An 18,734-nucleotide genomic window follows, 5' to 3' on the forward strand; every position below is an offset into this window, starting at 1 on the left:
ATCAATACAATTACACCGTTGCAAGTTCCTTTTATTATCTGGATGCGAGTGATGGTTACAGGTGTATGCATTTGTAGAGATGTATCAAGCCATAGCTTAGGATTTGTGTACTCCACTATATGTTAATTAGCCTGCACTTTAGTAAAGTACTGTTACCAAAGAGAAGAGAATGGATACGACGGAGCTCTGCAGGACAGATGGACCAGATATTTATGTTTGTCACGGGAGAGTCAGTGCCTCCTGCTTGGCAGAGGCTGCTGGGAGCTGAAGATGGGGTTGGCTGGGGCTTAGCCCACCTCCTGCATTGCCAAGGAGGCAGCGTTTTCCTCTGTGACTGACCCCTGCTGGATCTCTTGGCTTTGCGGAGATCTGCCACAGGGCTTGGCCCATGAGATGAAGAGCCCAGAGGCCTGGCCTTCCTGTCCTGAGCCTGGTCCCACTTCTGGGGACCCTCTCCTATGGTGGAGAAAACCAGAATGTCAGCCTGGAAGGGACTTCTGATTCAAGTACTTGATGGCTGCCATTTTATAGAGAAGGGCTCTGGGGCTCAGAGTGAATACATTCCAGAAACTGGACTGGAAACCAGATCTCCTCTTTATACTGTAGCAGCTGTCTTGGGCCCATTCAAGCTTGTCCTTCCTAGGTCCACAAGTATTCCTCTCTCTACTCTTTTCTTTAAAATCCTCATGCCACCAATGCTAAATAACTGCTGATAAAACTAATTCATACTGAAGTGTGAGTGACTGCTTCCCCGTTAAAGTCTCCCCAAGAAGGGCATGCGTAATAACCACCCCCAAGAAACCATTCTAATGGTGTGATCCCATTCAGCACCCAGGCTGAGGAGAAATGGGCATGAAGCGGGCAGAGTTGAGAAAAGGGTTGCTAGTCTGGAGCTAGCATGGTGCAGGAGAGAAGGCAGGGCTCTGTCTTTGCTCGAACTCATCGGCTCATCTTGGCCTCATTCTCTGACCTCCTTGGGTCTGTTTCTTCTGCTGTTAAATGAAGGCTGGATACTCAGATAGCCCAGGGCCCTTCAGCTCTGGTGTCCCAGGCCCATTCACTTACAGTCTTCTGAAGCCTTTGCTTTACAATAAGCAGTCTTCTGATCATCACTGGCTCTCACCACATTCTTAGAAGCAGATTAGAGGCTTGGGTGTGTGGGTCTCCATGTCACAGGTGAGGAAATGGGGCAGAGAGGGCAGGTCAGTGGCCTGGGGCCACTCTGTGGGATGCTGCTGCATACCTCCCCCATCCCCGGCTGCCTCATGAACGGGGCTAAAGGAGCCTCCGCTTCCTGACAGAACCCACTGCTTCTCTGGTCAGCCCAGGACAGTGGAGCCCTCCCTGAGCAGGGGTGGGGGTGCAGAGCCAGCCCCACTCAAGTCCCCAGGGGAAAGTACAGGGCCCCTGCCAGAGGGGCCCTTCCCTCTCATTCCTCCCCAACAGGAGGCCACCCCGAATGCCTTCACCAGCTTCCAAATGCCTCTCAACTCTGCATCTTCGAGCCTTTGCCCAGGCGCCCCCTCTGCCTGGACGTCCTTCCCTTCTTCTCTGCCCAGCACACTCCCACCAAAGCAGCTCCCCAAGGCAGGATGCAGCTCATGCTCCCAGTGATGGACAGCTGTTCTGAGCTTGCCTAAGAGTTTCCCTTGCTGCCTGCAGCCTCCTCTGGGGGAAGGAGCATGTCTTGTCTCTCCTGTCCACCCACTTCCCAGTGCACAGTTCCTGGCACACAGTGGGGTCAGGACACGCGTTCTGAGCACTTCAGAGGGCTGGCGAGGCACAGTGTCCCTGAATGCCCTCGGAGTCCAGGTCTGGCCCAGCCACATTCTTGAGGATGGGAAGCTGGAGAGATAGAAATATCTGGGCTGAACGCCCAGCTGGTCACATAGAAGCTGGTGAACTGGACACTTCACCTAATGCCTCCCAGCCTCACCTAAACATGGGAGCTCAGCTCCTCCTCTGCAGCCTGTGGTAGTGAACAGGTGAGGTCGTCTATGTGAAGACTTAGAGCAGATGTGCCTGGGACATAGGACACGCTCAACCTCTTCTCCCTGTTAATCCTCCTCTGACACCCTGGCCAGGCCACCCAGTGTCCTCTGTTTTCTCAAGTTCAAGGTGAATAAGAGCCCCAGCACTGCCCAGCCCCTAAGGGGTGGTGAGGGTGCAGGTGGTTCATGAAGACAGTTGCTGGGAGCTACAGAAAGAGTGAGGAGGGCCAGTGGGCCCTGTGGCAACTTCCCACGGCTCACAGGAGGGCTGGAGCTGACTCGGCTGCTCCACTGTGCTGCAGAAACAACAGCTGCTGCTCCCTGGGCTCTGGGCTGTGTCTGCAGTAGCCTGGGGACACCAGAGCCCCAACCCAGTGGAGCCCCTGCCCTGCTGTTCTGTGTTCTCCAGTGCGAGCCCCCAGCTGGTGTGCATCTCTCTTGCTTTAGGGATATAAAACTGTTTCATTTCCAAAATAAAGAGAACAAAGCCTCCTTGTGGTAACAATTATGCAGTCATAAGAGGAGGCTTAATAGGCCCTCATTAAGAGGTGCGCTCAGGGAATGACAGCTCTGACAGCTGCCAGTACTGACTGTCGTAGAGTCATGGTGCTGTTCCCTGAGGGAGCATCACCCCTTCCCCGGAGCTGCAGCTGCTCCTCCGGGAATGGGGCTCACAGGAAAAAAGGCCCAAGAGCAGACCTCTGGAGCCACCAGAGCCAGTCTGGTCTCTCAGAGTGGCCTCGGATGGTGTGTGGCCGCATTTGTGGCACTTGCTGTCTGATCAGAGAAGCAATGAACATATGCCAGGCCGAGATCTCACAGGCATGTGGGCTGGTCTGACAAATCCTTGGCCACGTCTGACCATGTCTGTGCCTGTCATGCTGCGTTTGTTCCTACTGAGCCAGGGCCATATCAGAATTCTTCAAATAGCCCTCCAGACGGCCAGACTAGGGTGGCCAGGGAGTGGTGACTGGCTCTACATTCCCCATAGAGTCCATTTCACCTCATCCCTGGATGGATGGCACCCTGGGACCCAGAAAGGGGTGTGACCTGAGGAGCAGCCACTGCCAGATCCCGGTGCCCTCGCACCCTGGAGTGGTTGGGTCTGTTTCCACAGCTCACTTGTCCATGGGGAGAAAGCAGTGATTCAGGCCTGGCTGAGGGACTTGGACAGACACTCAGGATCTTCCTCCTGAGCCCTGTTTCCTCTCGCTCAGGAGAGGAGTTTGAATTGCTTCGTCATTCCCCCAAAAGTCCATGTAAGCCCATGCCACTGCCAGCTGGAGCTCCCGGCTCATGATGCAAGAAAGCCAGAGCACCGTACGCCACTTAATTCCTGTCCCAGCTGTGTCTCTCCTGGTTGATCTGTGCCTCGAAAGCATAAGGATTCATCCATTTTAGTCCCATGGATGGAAGCCGGCCCCTCTGCCTAGAGTTGCACAGGAGCAGGAATTTGAACACCCCTAGGAGTATGGCACAGGTCACCTGTGGGGTGAAGACGTAAGTGTGTTTGCAAGTGGGTGGGTGTCTGGGAGCTGGAGGACTTGGCTGAGCCAAAGATGGGCTGGGTTTGCCCACCTTAGGGTTGTTGGCCTGGAGGCCAATTGCTCTGTGATGGAGGAAGGTGACTGGAGCTCTCACAGGCACGGGGAGGGGCAGAGGGACAGAGAGAAGAAAGGCATGTGGGAAACACAACACACAGCCCCTTCCATGAGGCTCTGTGGATCTTCAGTCGTGTGGTTGGAACTCCGGGAGATGTCCCCTGAGCCCTGGAAGCAGGATCGGTCAGGAGAAGGCCCTAAGGAAAGGCTTTGGAAACTACCTGTGGCCACACTTTCCTACAGGCCAAGGAGAGACAGACAGAGAGGGGCTCTGGGCAGCCAGTGGCACTGAGCTCTCAGGGTTGAGATCTGGGGCAATATCCGGGCTACGCTTTCATTCCATAATGGCCACATAATAGAGTGCAGAGTGCTGGCTGAAGAGTGAGTAGCTTCCTGGTTCAAGGCCAGCCTCTGGCAGCTGCCACTTTTTTTTTAGTTGAGCAGTGGCCAACCTGCACAACAGGCCCCTTACCACATGCCAACACTGGGTACAGCCTGTGTTGTAGGGGTCTTGGGAATCTGAGTGTTGAATGCACCCCTTTCTCTGTCTCTCGCTGGGGACCCCTCACTGGGTTGTCTTGGTTTGTGCTCCGTTCACTGGGCCAGCTCCTCCCTGTGCCCCCAGCCCAGCCTTGGCACTGCATCTGGAACTCAGGTGGGGGATGGTAGCAGCTTTCAGGAAACTGCCCAGTGACAGGACTAGGCATCGTGCAGGGGGTGACTCATGTTCTAGTCTGTAGTTTTGACGGAATGCTTCTAAAAGTTTCCTGAGAAAATGTGCAATAGAAGAAAAGATGTCTGCAAATGTCTTTAATGCATCCCCACGTTTAGCCAAATGAGTGGCTGCCATATTCAATGAGGTCTGAGCTGCAGATAGCTGTCTCCAGCAGGGCTGGCGGGTTGACCCCTTTGGCTTCCAGTTGCTAGGCAGCTCCCCTGACTTTGTGGATACTCCCCTCACCCTGACCCACCATCTCTGCTGCAACATCCTGTCACTCAGGAACTCCAGCGATCCAACCCCATCTCTACTGAAAACAAAAAATTAACTGGGTGTGGTGGCAGGCACCTATAATCCCAGCTACTTGGGAGGCTGAGTCTGCAGAATTGTCTGAACCTTGAAGGTGGAGGTTGCAGTGAGGCCAGATCACGCCACTGCACTCCGGCCTGGGCAACAGTGTGAAAAAAATATATAAATAAATAAATAAGAAACTCCAACAATCCTCACAAACAAACAAGACAACAGGCAAAGGACACACTAACAAACGGTGGCTTTGATGACCAGGAAAGCACATGGAGCTCCCATCAGGAATGTGTTTTAACTAGACGTGCCTCCTTAGAAACAGAAGAAAAAAAAGAAACTCCTAGTAAGAAAAAAAGCCCGGCCCTGCTTCTGCCAAACTCAGCTCTGGCAGCAGCTGCTCCTGTTTGGAAAGACCTACATCCCGGGAATATTAAATTTTTTATTGTGATTTTATTTTATTTGTTGTTGTAGAGGGTTTTTATTTTATCTTTTGAATCAGTAGCAGCAGCGGGAGAGGGAGAAATGGGGGAGCCGCAAAGCTGGCTGGGGGTGTTCTCCGTCCTCTGCTGGGGGTGGAGATGACACCTGAGCCCCCTTCGCTGGGCTTGCTGGCCACGCAGGCTCCTGTCTCTGCCATGGCGTGGGGACTTGTGGTATTGGGAGGGAAAGAAGAAGTAAAGAGGGGGTGGGGGCAGAGGAGCAGGGGTGTCCAGGGGTGTTTGGCCCAGAGCAAACCCAGCTGGTGCTCCCACATTCCGGGTCCGGGTCATCTGCTAGGACAGGCACAGTGGGAGGGGTGTGCCCCCTGCCCATCCTTGGGGAGGTTCGAATGGACTAGATCCAGTCCAACCCCCCAGCTGCAGTGGAGGAAGCAGAGGCCAAGTCCCTGCGGAAGCTGCCCAGGACCCGCTGAGCAACGACCTCGGGGGCAGACACCCTACATGCACCCAGGACTGAGGGTATGCGCGCTTCTCCTGTGCTGCCTGGGAAATAACAGGAAAGACCACGGGGGTCCACCCCCAGGGAAAGGGGTGAAGAAAGTGCGGGACCCTGGCAGGGTCTCTCTGGGTGTGCAAGGAGAAGCCAGAGCGTCACAGGAACCCAGGAGGTGGGGGGGATGCAGAGCAGGACCTATTATTCCTATCATTAAGTATTGATTCTTCTTTGTGAGAAAACAACAAATATCTGGTGTCTGAATATGATTATGAATTTTAAAAGATCTGGAGGAGTACCTGAGAAATTGTTCATGATTACTGGGGGAATAATTTTATCTTAGACATTTGGTATGGCTTGAAGTGTATTTTTTTTTTTGGAGGGTGACATGTATTATTTTTATTAAACAGTACTAGCTGAAGTGGTTACCTCTAGAAACAGAAATTTGTTTTGTGGGAGGGTTAGACGGTTAAGAGACATGTTAGCACTGCCTGTAATACTTCAAGTTTTTTTTCTAACAAAATGATATAATTCTTGGACAATTAAAAACATCTTTAAACTCTAATAAATAAACAAAAACAAAGCAATTCCTGGCTGCAGCCTGTGGCCTTTTTTCCCCTGCTTACTCTGCCTGGGAGCTCAGGTCTTAGGAAGGCAAGCCCCTGCCTGCAGCTTGCCTTCCTAAAAGGCCTCGCAGATGTCTGAGAGATGCTGTGTGCTGCGGCCAGGGCAGATCAGCTCCTGGATCCCAGCCCCATGGGGCTCCAGGAAGGCTCAGAGGGCACAGCGCTTACTCAATCCTGCTGTGGGCTGTCAGAGGAGCACAGTGGGAGCCCAGGAGCATGGCCCAGCTCCCCAGCAATGCATGACACTCCTGGCACTGGTCCCAGCCTCCCAGACAGACAAAGCACCATCCTAGTCTCCAAAGTCCTTTAAGCCCAGGTTGTTGTTTGCTTCCCAAAGGAGCCCTGCTGGACCCTGTGCCAGCAGTCCACATCTTTGCCCAGGGTGAGCTCTGACTCAGCTTTCTTGCTCCTTCCCCCTCACCCATGGCCCTTCTGGTTCCTGAGGCTGAGGGACATGGGCTTGTTGGGGTAGTGTTCTTGGGGGAGGCATCCCAGGCCCGTTCCCGTTGCCAAGCTCCGTTCCCTCTCCGCCAATTCCCTCATCCCCTCTGCTCCTCAGTGGCTGGCAGGTGGCATTGTTCAGCACCTGACAGCTCTCTCCACTCCCACAGCTCCTGCCTCCTGAACTGTTGTGTCAATTTGCACAGCTGTCATGCCAGCTCTGAAACACACCCAGTGTTCCCTACCCAATTCTGGAGGCCCCACTCTGCTCCAAGCAGCCTGGTGACCTTGGGTGTCCTTTATCCTGTCTGGGCCAGGGATCCCACCTGGGTTGAAGAAAGCAGGGACAGTGTGGTGCAGCAGGAGCCTATTCCCATACTGTGCGCTCGCTGAGAGCTTGTTTCCCCTGGGACATGAGAGATGCACCACCTTCCTGCCCAGCTGGGCAAGAACATCAGGAGAGCCAAGGGTTACAGGAGGCCTGGAGGAAGCAGTGTTTTCAGTAATGCAATATGCAGCATTGACCAGCACCTGCAGCACACCAGGTGCAATGCTAGGGGATAACAGATCACAGAGAAAGGGCTGCAGCACTCAAGAGCTCACAGTGCAGTGGAGTGGCCAGCAGAAAAGTGGCTGGAGAATGATGTGAGAAATTCCACAGTGAAGACATTTGAAGGCAGCAAGACAGGGCTTTGGGTTCTGCCTAGGGGAGCTCAGACGCCTTTGCAAATGTGGGGGCATTTGAGTTGGGCTTTGAAGGATGACTAGGAGTTCACCAATTCGAGGAGACTAGAGGGGCCTGGCAGTTAGCAGCCAAAGCAAAGAGAAAGCAACACATGTTTCACCCAGAGAGGCATCAAAGGGCAGTGGTAGAAAATGAGGCTGGAAAGACTCCCCAGATAGTGTTGAGCCTTTGTATTTGTGAGGGTGCTTTTGGCTGTCAGTAAACAAATTGTCCAATAAAGTGTATAAACACGCATCATGTCTTACCATGTGATATAGTTTGGATGGTCCCTCCAAATCTCATGTTGAGATGTAATCCTCATGACTGCCAGAGCCTTGAATGCCAAGATACTTAGGCCACAGTGGGAGGGAGAACCATTAGGACTCAGAGTCCAGGTGTCTGGTTGAGAAGGAGGCACTGGTGTCCTTGGTTGCTCCCAGCACCTCCCTTTGAGTCCTCACTCTGCTCCTAGGAAGCAGCAGCAGAGCTGTGTCTGAGCTGCAGCCCCTGAGGTTCAGGCTGAGGATGGATCAGCGATGCAGGCAGCAGTGCCAGAGCAACAGCCTCATGGATTCTGGCCTTTCCCGAGTCCCCAGGAAGAGGCCCCTGCACTGTCAGCACTTTGCAGCAGCCTGGAGGAGTAGAGCTGGCCTTGTGCTCTGTGGAGTGCCACATGCAGGCCCTGAGCAGGTGTGCTGCACAGATGACCTCATCAAATCCTCAAAGTGACCACCTCCTAGAGTGGACGCTATCACTACACCCACTTCACAGACGAGGCAACTGAGGCCCAGCGAGGCTCCACACACGGCTGAAATTGCAAGCAGAGGGATGAAAGGCAGGACTTCTGTACGTGCCTGCCCCCACCCTATGCTGCCTGGGAGGCTGGGGCTGTGGGGTGGGGGCTCCCTCCACCTCCAAGACCCCTTCCCTTGCAGGGCATAGCCAGTAAGTGCTCTGGGCTTCCCACAGACAGATAGGAGACAGAAATCAACTTCCATGGTATTCAGGTTCCATTACTCACAGCAGAAATGGATCCCAACAGACCTGAGCCCCTTACCCTTTGGAGTCCTGTAAGGTATGGCGAAGTACTGTCACCACACCATCTCCCACAGGACCTGCCAACACCCACAGGATTCCCTGGGCATCCTCATTGAGCAAGTAAGAGGACCGAAGCGGGGCAGTGTTCAGGTGGCCTTCCCAGAGCCAGATGCCATGGGGTGGTTCAGCCATGGGGCTCTCTGCCTCCCTTCAGCCTGCTTCCCCAGATACTTGCTTGAGTGACTGCTTATTTCTGAGTTCTCTGCAGACCTGTTGAAGCAGAATCTCTAGTGACTCTAGTGACAGGCCCAAGTACATGCATTTTTCCACAGTCCTGAGTGAGGCTGAAGAGCAGAGCTTGCCTGAGGCAGAGAGGAGAAGTGAGCTTTCCAAGGCCATGCAGCCAGCCAGGGGAAGAGTTGAGGTCAGAGCCTAGATCAGACTGGATCCCAGGCCATGTTGGCTGGGGTTGAAGCGGGCATTGGCTCCTGGGGCCCCCAGACCTAGAGGTGGATGGGGCATAAAGGCCTAGGGGCGGTGGCTGAGCTTGGAGGGCTGCTTAATTGGTGTGTTACAGGCCAGAGCCTGTTCATCCTGCCCTGGGGCAGGGATTGCAAGGCCAGCAGAGCACTTGCTGCTCCTTTGGGCAGCTGGGACAGCTTTGCCACCCAGCAAACACTCTTCCTGCTACTGGGAATATCCAAACCCCACTCAGGAAGTTTCCTGCTCCTCTGTGCCTCCCAGTCTTGGCTCCTACTCTGTCCACTGGCTCTGCCCCTGGGCTCTAGGCTTCTGCTGCTGCTCCCAGGGACTGCCAGCACAGAAGGCTCTTAGTAGTTAGTGGGGAAAACACTAATCTGGGCGAAGAATTCCTGGGTCGGACACCTGGCCCTGCTCTTACCTTGCCACGTGGACTTGGACAAGTCATGTCCCTCCCTGGACTTGGGGCTGTACCTCTGGATGGCCTGGGATTTGGCCTGGATCATCCAGAGTTGAAGATGAGGGCTGGTGGGCTCTACTCCCCTTCTCCAGGTGAAGAATTTATTCATTCATTCAGCCATTTGGCATTCAACAAATATGTATTCAACACTGACTTTGTGACAACTTCTAGGCACTAGGATACCACAGGGAACAAACCTAGCAGTAATCCTTCCTGCTTTAGAGCTGATGTTCCAGAAGACCCATGTGCACAGGGTGACATCATTAAGCATTCTGAGATTAGATGGATGGATGTGTGGATGGATGAACAGATGAATGGATAGATGGATGGATGGATGGATGGATGGATGAATGGATGGATAGATGGGTGGACGGATGGATGGATAGATGGGTGGATGGATGGATGGATAGAAGAGTGGATGGATGGATGGATAGATGGGTGGATGGATGGCTAGATGGACAGACAGATGCATGGATCAATGGATGGATGGATAAATGGGTGGATGGATGCATGGATAGATGGGTGGATGGATGGATAGAGGGACAGTCAGATGAATGAATGGATGGATGAATGGGTGGATGGTAGATGGATAGATGGATGGACAGATGAATGAATGGATGGATGAAGGAATGGATAGATAGGTGGGTGGATGCCTAGATGGATAGACAGATGAATGGATGGATGGATGGATGGATGATAGACAGATAGATGGATGGACCGATGAATAAATGGTTGAAGGAATGGATAGATAGCTAGGTGGATGGAGGCATAGATGAATAGATATATAAATGAATGGATGGATGGTAGATGGATAGATGGATGAATGGATGGATAGATGGACAGACAAATGAGTGAATGAATGGATCAATGGATGGATGGATAGACAGATGGATGGACAGATGAATGAATGGATGGAGGAATGGATAGATGGTGGATGGATGCATAGATGGATAGACAGATGAATGGATTGATGGGTGGATAGATGGATGGGTGGATAGATGGATTGATGGATAGATGGAAAGACAGATGAGTGAATGGATGAATGAATAGATGGATGGTAGATGAACAGATAGATGGACAGATGAATGGATGGATTGGTGGATAAATGGATGGATGGATAGATGGATAGACAGACGAGTGAATGGATGAAAGGATGGAAGGAGATGGATAGATGGATGGACAGATGAATGAATGGATGGATGGATGGATGGATAGATAGATAGGTGGATAGATGGACAGACAGATGAACCAATGGATGGATGGGTAGGTGAGGAGGGGAAGAAGCCTGAGCCCCTACTCTCCTCCCTGTGGCTGCATTTCCATCTCAGGACAGAGCTGACTGGTTTGGTCTCCCAGATAGAAAGTGATGGGTCTCCTAGATAGAAATGCAGTGGCTTGGCTGAGGCAGGGCTGGGGATGACTGTAGTTGGGCTCTGGGGAGACTTTGGTGATGGGCTGCATGTCAGAGAAGGTGGCCTGGGAGAAGGTCGTAGGGGATGGGCTGAGTGTTATGGGCACAGGGGACACAGTTCAACCATGTGATCCTGCCTCTCTTCTGCCTCCATCCAGGTGGGAGACTCTCTTTGGGTTTGAAAACCCCCAGTCTGAGATGTGCTGTTTCCCCTGTGCCCCGACAGGGCCCAGTGTGTAGCATTCTGGGGACATCGGGTGTTGGTGAGAATGAATCAGGGAGCCATAGTCAGGGGGCTCAGTGCAGGGCAAGGGTGAAAGGAGCACCGGAATCAAACGGGCCTGGGAATAGGGCATTTATTCGCTATTTGTTGGGGCTATCTCAGAGCGGGTGCCCAGGGGCTGGGGTGGCCTGCTACAGCATTCAGTCCTCTCAGCAAGTCTGCAGCAAGAACCTGCTGGGAGCTGCAACATTCACAGCTGCAGGATGGGCAATCAGCTCTGCTTTCATCTATAGGCCTAGATGTGAGGGCAGAGGAGCACTCAGCCTGCCGAAGGTCTGCACAGCTGGGTGGCAGCGGGCAAGATTGGAATTCACTCACCATGCAGCTACTCGGTGCCTGGCTACTGCTGGGAAGCAAGCTGAGGGCAAAGACTGCCCCATGGGGGCAAGAGTGGGGCCCAAGCACCCAGGGTACATTGCTGGGTACAGACAACCGTGGTTCGAGGAATGAGCTCCCTTCCCATGCGCCCCTCCCCAGCTGTCCCTGAGTCATAAGCACCCTTCCCTTTCACTGTCAGCGAGGCTCTGGAGCTGCTTCCTATCCCCCACTGTCCTGTGAGTCACCACCCCACGCTCCACGTCCCTCCCACATGGTGCAATCAGCATTCCCACCTCTCTGCCCACATAAGTGCTGTCAAAAGGCAGTGCCTCTCACCTCCCAGTTCATCTCTCTTCTGTCAAGTGGGGCAGCGGTAGGGCTGAGAAGACTGAGTTCAAAGCATCTTGGAAGGCCTTGGGTTGTCAAGGGCCCCAGGCAGCACATAAAGCTTTGAGAGGTGCCCGTGCCTTGTGCCTGGGCAGGCTCCTTCCCTACTCTAGGACCCCATCTTGAGCAGACTCTGGAACCCACCTTTCCACCATTAGAGTGCATTCCTCCAGGCACTCTGGGTCTCTGTTAGAGCCCCTTTGAGATTAAGAGATCTGGGTGGGGAGCATGCGGGGTGGGGGCATCTTCAGTGCTCTGGCATGGATTTATTCCTCAGGCTGCTCCTGCAGCCACCCCCAGCCGAGAACAACGCCCAGATCCACAGTGGCCTGGGAAGTGCTCCCAGCATTGCGAACAGAGCTGGGCTTCGGTGCTGTCTGCCCTCTGTCCTGCTGTGAGGCTAATCACCTTCTGTTTCTGGGCCTTAAATCCCTTTTACAGCATGGGGGGCTGGATGCTCTTTGAGCCTCCTCCTGGCTTCGATCCTGGAAACCGACACCTACTTCTGTTTGCAGTTGTGTGACTTGGTCAAATTGTGTAACCTCTTGAGCCTCAATTTCATTCTGTGTGAATGAAACAGATAGTGAAAGCCCTGAAGATTAGGTTTTTGATAGAAGAATTGTAACAGCAGTGACCCCATAGCCCTTTACCATTTGCAAGGTGCTTTCAGACAAAATATCCCACTAGTCCCTCCCAACAATTCCACCACCAAAGGTGGTGTTACTTTCATCTCCAGCTTACAGTTTGAGGAATGAAGCCCAGCAATGGGGGCAGGTGCAGAGGTGGGCCTGGCTTCCAGGTGTTGGGAGCAGGCCACCCAAAATCTGGCCATAAACTGGCCCCAAAACTGGCCATAAACAAAATAACTGCAGCATTGTAACATTTTCATAATGGCCCTAACACCCATGCTGGAAGATTGTAGATTTACGGGAATAAGGGCAAGGAACACCTGGCCCGCCCAGGGCGGAAAACCGCTTAAAGGCATTCTTAAGCCACAAAGAATAGCATGAGCCATCTGTGCCTTAAGGACATACTCCTGCTGCAGTTAACTAGCCCAACCTATTCCTTTAATTTGGCCCATCCCTTTGTTTCCCATAAGGGATACTTAATTTAATATCTATAGAAACAATGCGGATGACTGGCTTGCTGTTAATAAATACATGGGTAAATCTCTGTTCGGGGGTCTCAGCTCTGAAGGCTGTGAGACCCCTGATTTCCCACTTCACACCTCTATATTTCTGTGTGTGTGTCTTTAGTTCCTCTAGCGCTGCTGGGTTAGGGTCTCCCTGACTGAGCTGGTCTCGGCATCCAGGTCTCAGCCTCTGGATGAAGGGCAAGATCCACATGGCTAAGGATGAAGGAGTGGTGGCACAGAATGTCCAGCCTGCTGGTCTTTCTTTCCCAGCTTGGGGCATCTCTGTGAAGGCCGACGAGTGGCGGCCCCTCCCCAGGTGCTGGTGCCAGGCAGCAGGGAGCTGCTTCTGACAGCTGTGCAGATAATCGTCACTTCTCCATCGCTGCTAATAGCATGTTTAGCTTGCCGACTCCTCTGTTTGCCTGGTGCCTCCCACAGACCCAGAGCTTGGAGTTTCTTCATTGCCTGGGGTGGGGCAGGGTGGCAGAGGGGCATCTCTGCTCCCTGGCCCTGGCTGCAGCCGGCAGCTCCACCCAGGGCCCTGCACCTGTGAGGTGACTGAAATTCCATGCCTTGGCTCCCACCACCCCAGTGAAGTCTGTCTGGGCTCTGGAACAGCAGAAACGGCAAATCTCCTACCCGACACAGGACCAAGTGTGGGAAGGCTCTGGTCCAAGGGGCTTTCTCCAACTCTCTGGGCCACAGGGAGCCAGCAGGATGGGGGCCAGTCCACCTTCAGATTACACCTTTACCTCTGACTCAGACCCCTTTGCCTCCCAGGCCACCATATGATGTCTCCTGCTTGCAGATCTGGCCATGCTTGGGGCAGGATGGACCCCCAGCCCCTCAGTTGTGACCCTTCCTGTTAGGTAACAAGAGCACCCTAATGGCGCTGGTTCCGGGTTCTTCTTCCTTCCCAACACAGGCCCGCCAAAAGGAGCCAATCAGAGGTCACGCCTTCCCGCCTCAGCCTAGACCCAGCCCCTCAGCCAACCAGCAACCCCCACGTAACGTCCCTAGATATAAAAGACGGAGGCTGCAAAGCTCTCGCTCTCTTTCCTTCCACTTCAGCTCTCCTTCAGACTCCTCCAATAAAGATATCTTGACTGCAACCGGTGTGGCGTGGTCTTAGTCTGAGCCTACAGAGTCACCCTTTCACTTCCTAACTTGTTAGGTTAGTAGAAAACTCAGCTCACACTCTCGGGTACTGCTCCTCACCTGGTTCATCCACAAACCCCAAAGGTTCATGGGATTCCTAAAAGCAGCCTGACAAATTTCCCTCCTGTGGGGAGAAGCCCCTGTGGTCTGGCAGGACCCACTGCCCTTGGCTAGGCACACCTCACTTTGATCCTGGGTCTGTCCCCTTCCTTAGGAGCCTGCAGACCTCTGTGGGGCCACACCCTGGTGACCCACCCAGCCCAGGCAGGATGGACCCTGCAGAGGACAACACTCGGTTCTGTCCATCTCCCTGCCTTGGCGAAGTACTTGCCTGTGGTTTTAATTCACCTTTGACCCTATGGCGCACTTCTGGAACGTTCCTTCCACAAGGGCGGGGACTTGGTCCTGTTGACGGGGATCTCTCTAGCACCTGGAGCAGCTGCGTAGCCCAGACAGGGTGCTCAGTCATCGTCTGCTGCCTGAACAAATATGTGCAAGTTTGTCTTATCACTTCCCTTAACATTATTTTATGAGGAATTTCCAAGTTTACCATTTTTCGTGGATGTATTGTTGTACCTGAGCAAGTTAGAGGAACGCCACACTTTGAGATGAATTTAAGAGTCCTTTATTTAGCCAGCGGCTGAGAGGCAGCTAACGCTTGGAATTCTCTCGGCCCCGAGGAAGGGGCTTGATTTTCCTTTATACTTTGGTTTAGGAAGGGGAGGGGAGCTCGGTTGCAACAATTCTACAGAAGTAAAAACATGCAAAAAATTAAAAAGACAAATGGTTACAGAGAAACAAACAGTTTCAGGTGCAGGGGCTCTAAATCTATTATAAGATGTCAGGTATGGGGGCTCTGCTGGACACAAACTCAAGGCTTTATGGTGTTATCTCTTGAGCAAAATCCTGGGAACTTCATACATTGCTTGTTCAGTACCTTATCAGTTAATTGGACTCTTTGATATGTTGAGAGTCAGCTTACACAAGTCAACTCCTTGAGGAAAGGGGGTGGGTAAGGAGTCCTTGCTGTCTTGTAAATGAAGGAGCCAAATGGAGTTCGTCTGGCTTTCTCAGCTAGGGGAGAGCTTACTCATGTGGAAACAAGGCTAGGCGATTAAGGGAGAAAGGGAGAGTCTAAAAACAAGGTTAGGAATTACATTCCCCACTTGTGTTTTTGGGGAATCAAATCATTGAGTCCTCAGTTATAACAAGGAGGTCATATTGAGTTTTAAGGTACATAAGTTTGACAGAAGCTATGTGTTGCTTTACAAAGTTAAGAAACCAATTTAATATACGAGGCCGAAAAATTAAGCTTAATAGTAGGATGAGGAGGGGTCCAGCTAATCCAGTGATTAAAGTCGTTAGCCAGGGGTTCTAGTTGAACATGCTTCGATACCGGGGGATGTTATTTTCTCATTCTTGTTGACGTCTATCTAGATTTTCTCGAACCTTTTGGAGAGTATCTTTTATGACTCCAGACTGATTGTCATAGTAGCAATAACTTTCTCCTAGAGCTGCGCATAAACCTTCTCGAGAGAGGAAGAGTAGATCTAAACCTCAGCGATTTTGAAGAACTACTTCAGCCAGAGACTCTACCTGGGAACGCAGCACATCTATGGCAGACTGGAGGTTACTTAAATCAGCATCTACTTGTTGAGACAGGGACATTAGTCCAGTTTCTCCTTGAACCAGGGCAGCCGTACCAATGGCTGCTGATCCGGCTATGCTAAGGCCAGTCAAGAGGGGAACTAGGAGTGGGGTGGCTTGGCAAAACCTGGGATGTAACTCAGGGGGAGCAATGAGAAGTTGTCCTTCTGGTCCACTGTACACGTATACCTGGGGAAGTACGTGAACTAACACGCACAGGAGAGGTCCTGGTTCAGTCCCGTTAATTCAGCGAGTGAGACCTGAGGTGCAAGACAACCAGGTATTGTTAGGCACTTGGTATGAGACTGAGGTGCTTATGGAAGTAAGCAGGGACTGATTACAAGTAGCCTGAAAAGGAGAAGCAGATAAGTTATACCCAGTACTAATTAGACAGAAAGCATTTCCAGACACATCTTCTAGTGTGAGGGCACGGGGTCATGCACGACAAGATAGAGGGCCACGTCTAAGTGTGGCTTTTATTCCTAATCCTACATAATAAGGGGGTTTTGCTTTTAAACATAGCCAACAATCTTGGGCTAGTTTAGGCTGGGTGAGGTTAAGGAGGTGATGTACTCCACCTAGTATAGACATCAGGCTGGGTTGAAGATGTTGCCATTGTAGCTGGGGTTTAGGGACTAAGAATGGCGCTGGAACAGTTAAATCGACTTTGTCAGGGAGTTTCTGGAACATAGGGTCACCTAGACCAGTCAAAGGCCCCATTGGCTTGGGGGGCTCCGTGAGACCAGGGTTTTTTTTTGGATGGTGAACATAGTCCCAACATCAAATCCTGGGATATAAAGTCTTAATCCCATGACATGCCATAATACCATTGAGCTGAATTAGGGTCACGGACAGTTATAGTAAGAAGATTACAATTTTTTCTCGTACACAATCTAGGACGAGAAGCATGACTTATGGAAAGAGTTGAAGTTCGGGTTGATCCCCCAGAGTAAGTGGCTAAAGTTACACATGTTCAGTCCAGGTAGAAAAACTGGTAAGTATCTTGACAGCTAGAGTCAGGGTGATTTCCAGGACAGAAGTAAAAGTCAACACTTTGAAGTCTTTTTTCTGCGCCTTCGGAGCTTTTACATCCAGTCTGGCTCCCAGAGTGTCCAAATCCTGCCACAAGGTCTACACTTCCTGCCCCCATGACCGGCAGATTGTGTTGCTCTTTGTGGGTATGGGCTGGTTCTGGGAACAGCACACATAAATCAACTGTAAGGGAGACTGCGTTGGAGGTACCTGCCCTCCAAGTAGTGTTTGCAAATACACGTCCTGTCGTGAAAGAGGTGAGGAGAAAGGAATAGGAAGGCGCAGAGGACAGGGCAGGCAAAAACAAACAAGACAGGTAAATAAGAAGAATTAATCTAATGGCTTCACCCGACTTAAGTGCAGTTTTAAGGGGCCTGACTCAGGCTTAGCGACCCATGTTTCTAGCTGGGCTTTTTGATGTGGGAGTGATGAATCCAAGCAGGAATGCCGTCCACCTTCAGAGCCGTTGGTGTGGTGAGGATGACAGTGTGAGGTCCCTTCCAAGCAGGAGTGAGTCCTTCTCTCTGGAACTTTTTAACAAACACCAGGTCACCTGGCTGGAATGAATGGCAGGGCCCCGTCTGGTCAGGAACCAGATTGGTATGGGCTCCTCGAGCAAGTGGCTGGATGGTATCTTGTACCTGTTGGAGAGACTGTAGGTACTGTAATAAATTAGCTTGTGATATTTTTGCCAGATGGGCATCCCTTAGCTTAGGCAAGATAGGCAGCGCTCTCCCATGAATGATTTCAAGAGGTGAGAACCCAGCCCAGTCAGGGGTGCACCTTATTCTAAGAAGAGCTAAAGGAAGGAGACTTACCCAATTTTCACCGGTCTATAAGATTAATTTTGTAAGAGTGCTTTTCAGGTTGTGATTCATGCGTTTTACCTGCCCAGAGCTCTGGGGTCGATAGGCGTCATGGAGCTTTCATTGGATGTTTAATGCCTTACTGACTGACTGAGCTATGGACGAGGTGAAGGGTGGTCCATCATCAGATCCTATGGCAGCAGGCACCCCATGTCAAGGGATGATTTCATTGAGTAAAAACCTAACGACCGAGGTGGCAGTCTCATTTTTGGTAGCAAATGCCTCAGTCCATCCGGAGAAGGTGTCTACCAGTACTAGAAGGTATTTGTACCCAGCCTGGTGTGGTTTTACTTCTGTAAAGTCAATTTCCCACTTTACTCCTGGCGAGTTTCCTCAGAGACAGTGGCCTGGGCTGGGTTTAGGACCTTGCTTGGCATTTACCTGGGCACAAGTTGTGCACTGGAGAGCTGCTTGATCTGTTAAGCTTTGAAGACGGGGGATCTTAAAACAGCTCCAGAGGAGCTGGGCTAGTTTTGCCCCTACTAAGTGGGTGTTAGAATATAGATGACTGATTAAATTTTCCCCAAGAGCTCGGGGTATAAAGATTCTAGAGTCAGGAAGAATCCACCAACCTTCCTGATTTTTATTGGCTCTGAGATCTGAAGCCAGTTTTTCTTCTTCTGTTGAGTACGTGGGATTGTCAGGCAGATCTGGCTGTGGAAAGGAGACTGTGGGTAGTAAATTTAGAGGCGTGACTGGAAGTCGCGCTGTGTCCCAGGGCCACTGAGTCAGCTTTCTGGTTACCACAGGCAATGGCTGTGTTTTCTCTTTGATATCCTTTGCAGTGGATTACAGCCATCTGCTGAGGGAGCCATACTGCTTCAAGCAGAGCTAGAATTTTTTCTTTGTTTTTGATAGTCTTTCCTACTGAGGTGAGTAGCCCGTGCTCCTGATAGATGACTGCATGTACACGTACAGTAGCGAAAGCGTACCTGCTGTCAGTGTAAATGTTAATACATTTATTCTTACCCCATCGAAGAGCCTAAGTGAGGGCAATCAATTCAGCTTTTTGTGCTGAGGTGTTCGCTGGTAAAGCCTGGGACCATAGCACATCTGTCTCCATGGTAACTGCTGCACCAGCCTTTCATACTCCCTGCTCGAGGAAGCTGCTACTGTCTGTAAACACAGTGGCATCTGCCTTCTTTAGGGGGACATCTTGGAGATCAGGTCGGCCAGTTTCGG

The 18,734-nt window shown here is 51.7% G+C and overlaps 1 protein-coding gene and 1 pseudogene across 1 annotated transcript in view; both read right to left on the bottom strand.

Annotated features, from left to right (window-relative positions):
- Positions 1–18,734, bottom strand: part of LOC129461886 (fumarylacetoacetate hydrolase domain-containing protein 2B) — an 83,939-nt gene that overhangs the window by 15,399 nt on the left and 49,806 nt on the right. The gene's annotated exons all lie outside the window — the stretch shown is intronic.
- On the bottom strand, positions 8,808–10,240 carry LOC129462975 (guanine nucleotide exchange factor subunit RIC1-like; annotated as a pseudogene).

This window comes from Symphalangus syndactylus, chromosome 14, assembly GCF_028878055.3.
Source record: "Symphalangus syndactylus isolate Jambi chromosome 14, NHGRI_mSymSyn1-v2.1_pri, whole genome shotgun sequence".
Lineage (NCBI taxonomy): Eukaryota > Metazoa > Chordata > Mammalia > Primates > Hylobatidae > Symphalangus > Symphalangus syndactylus.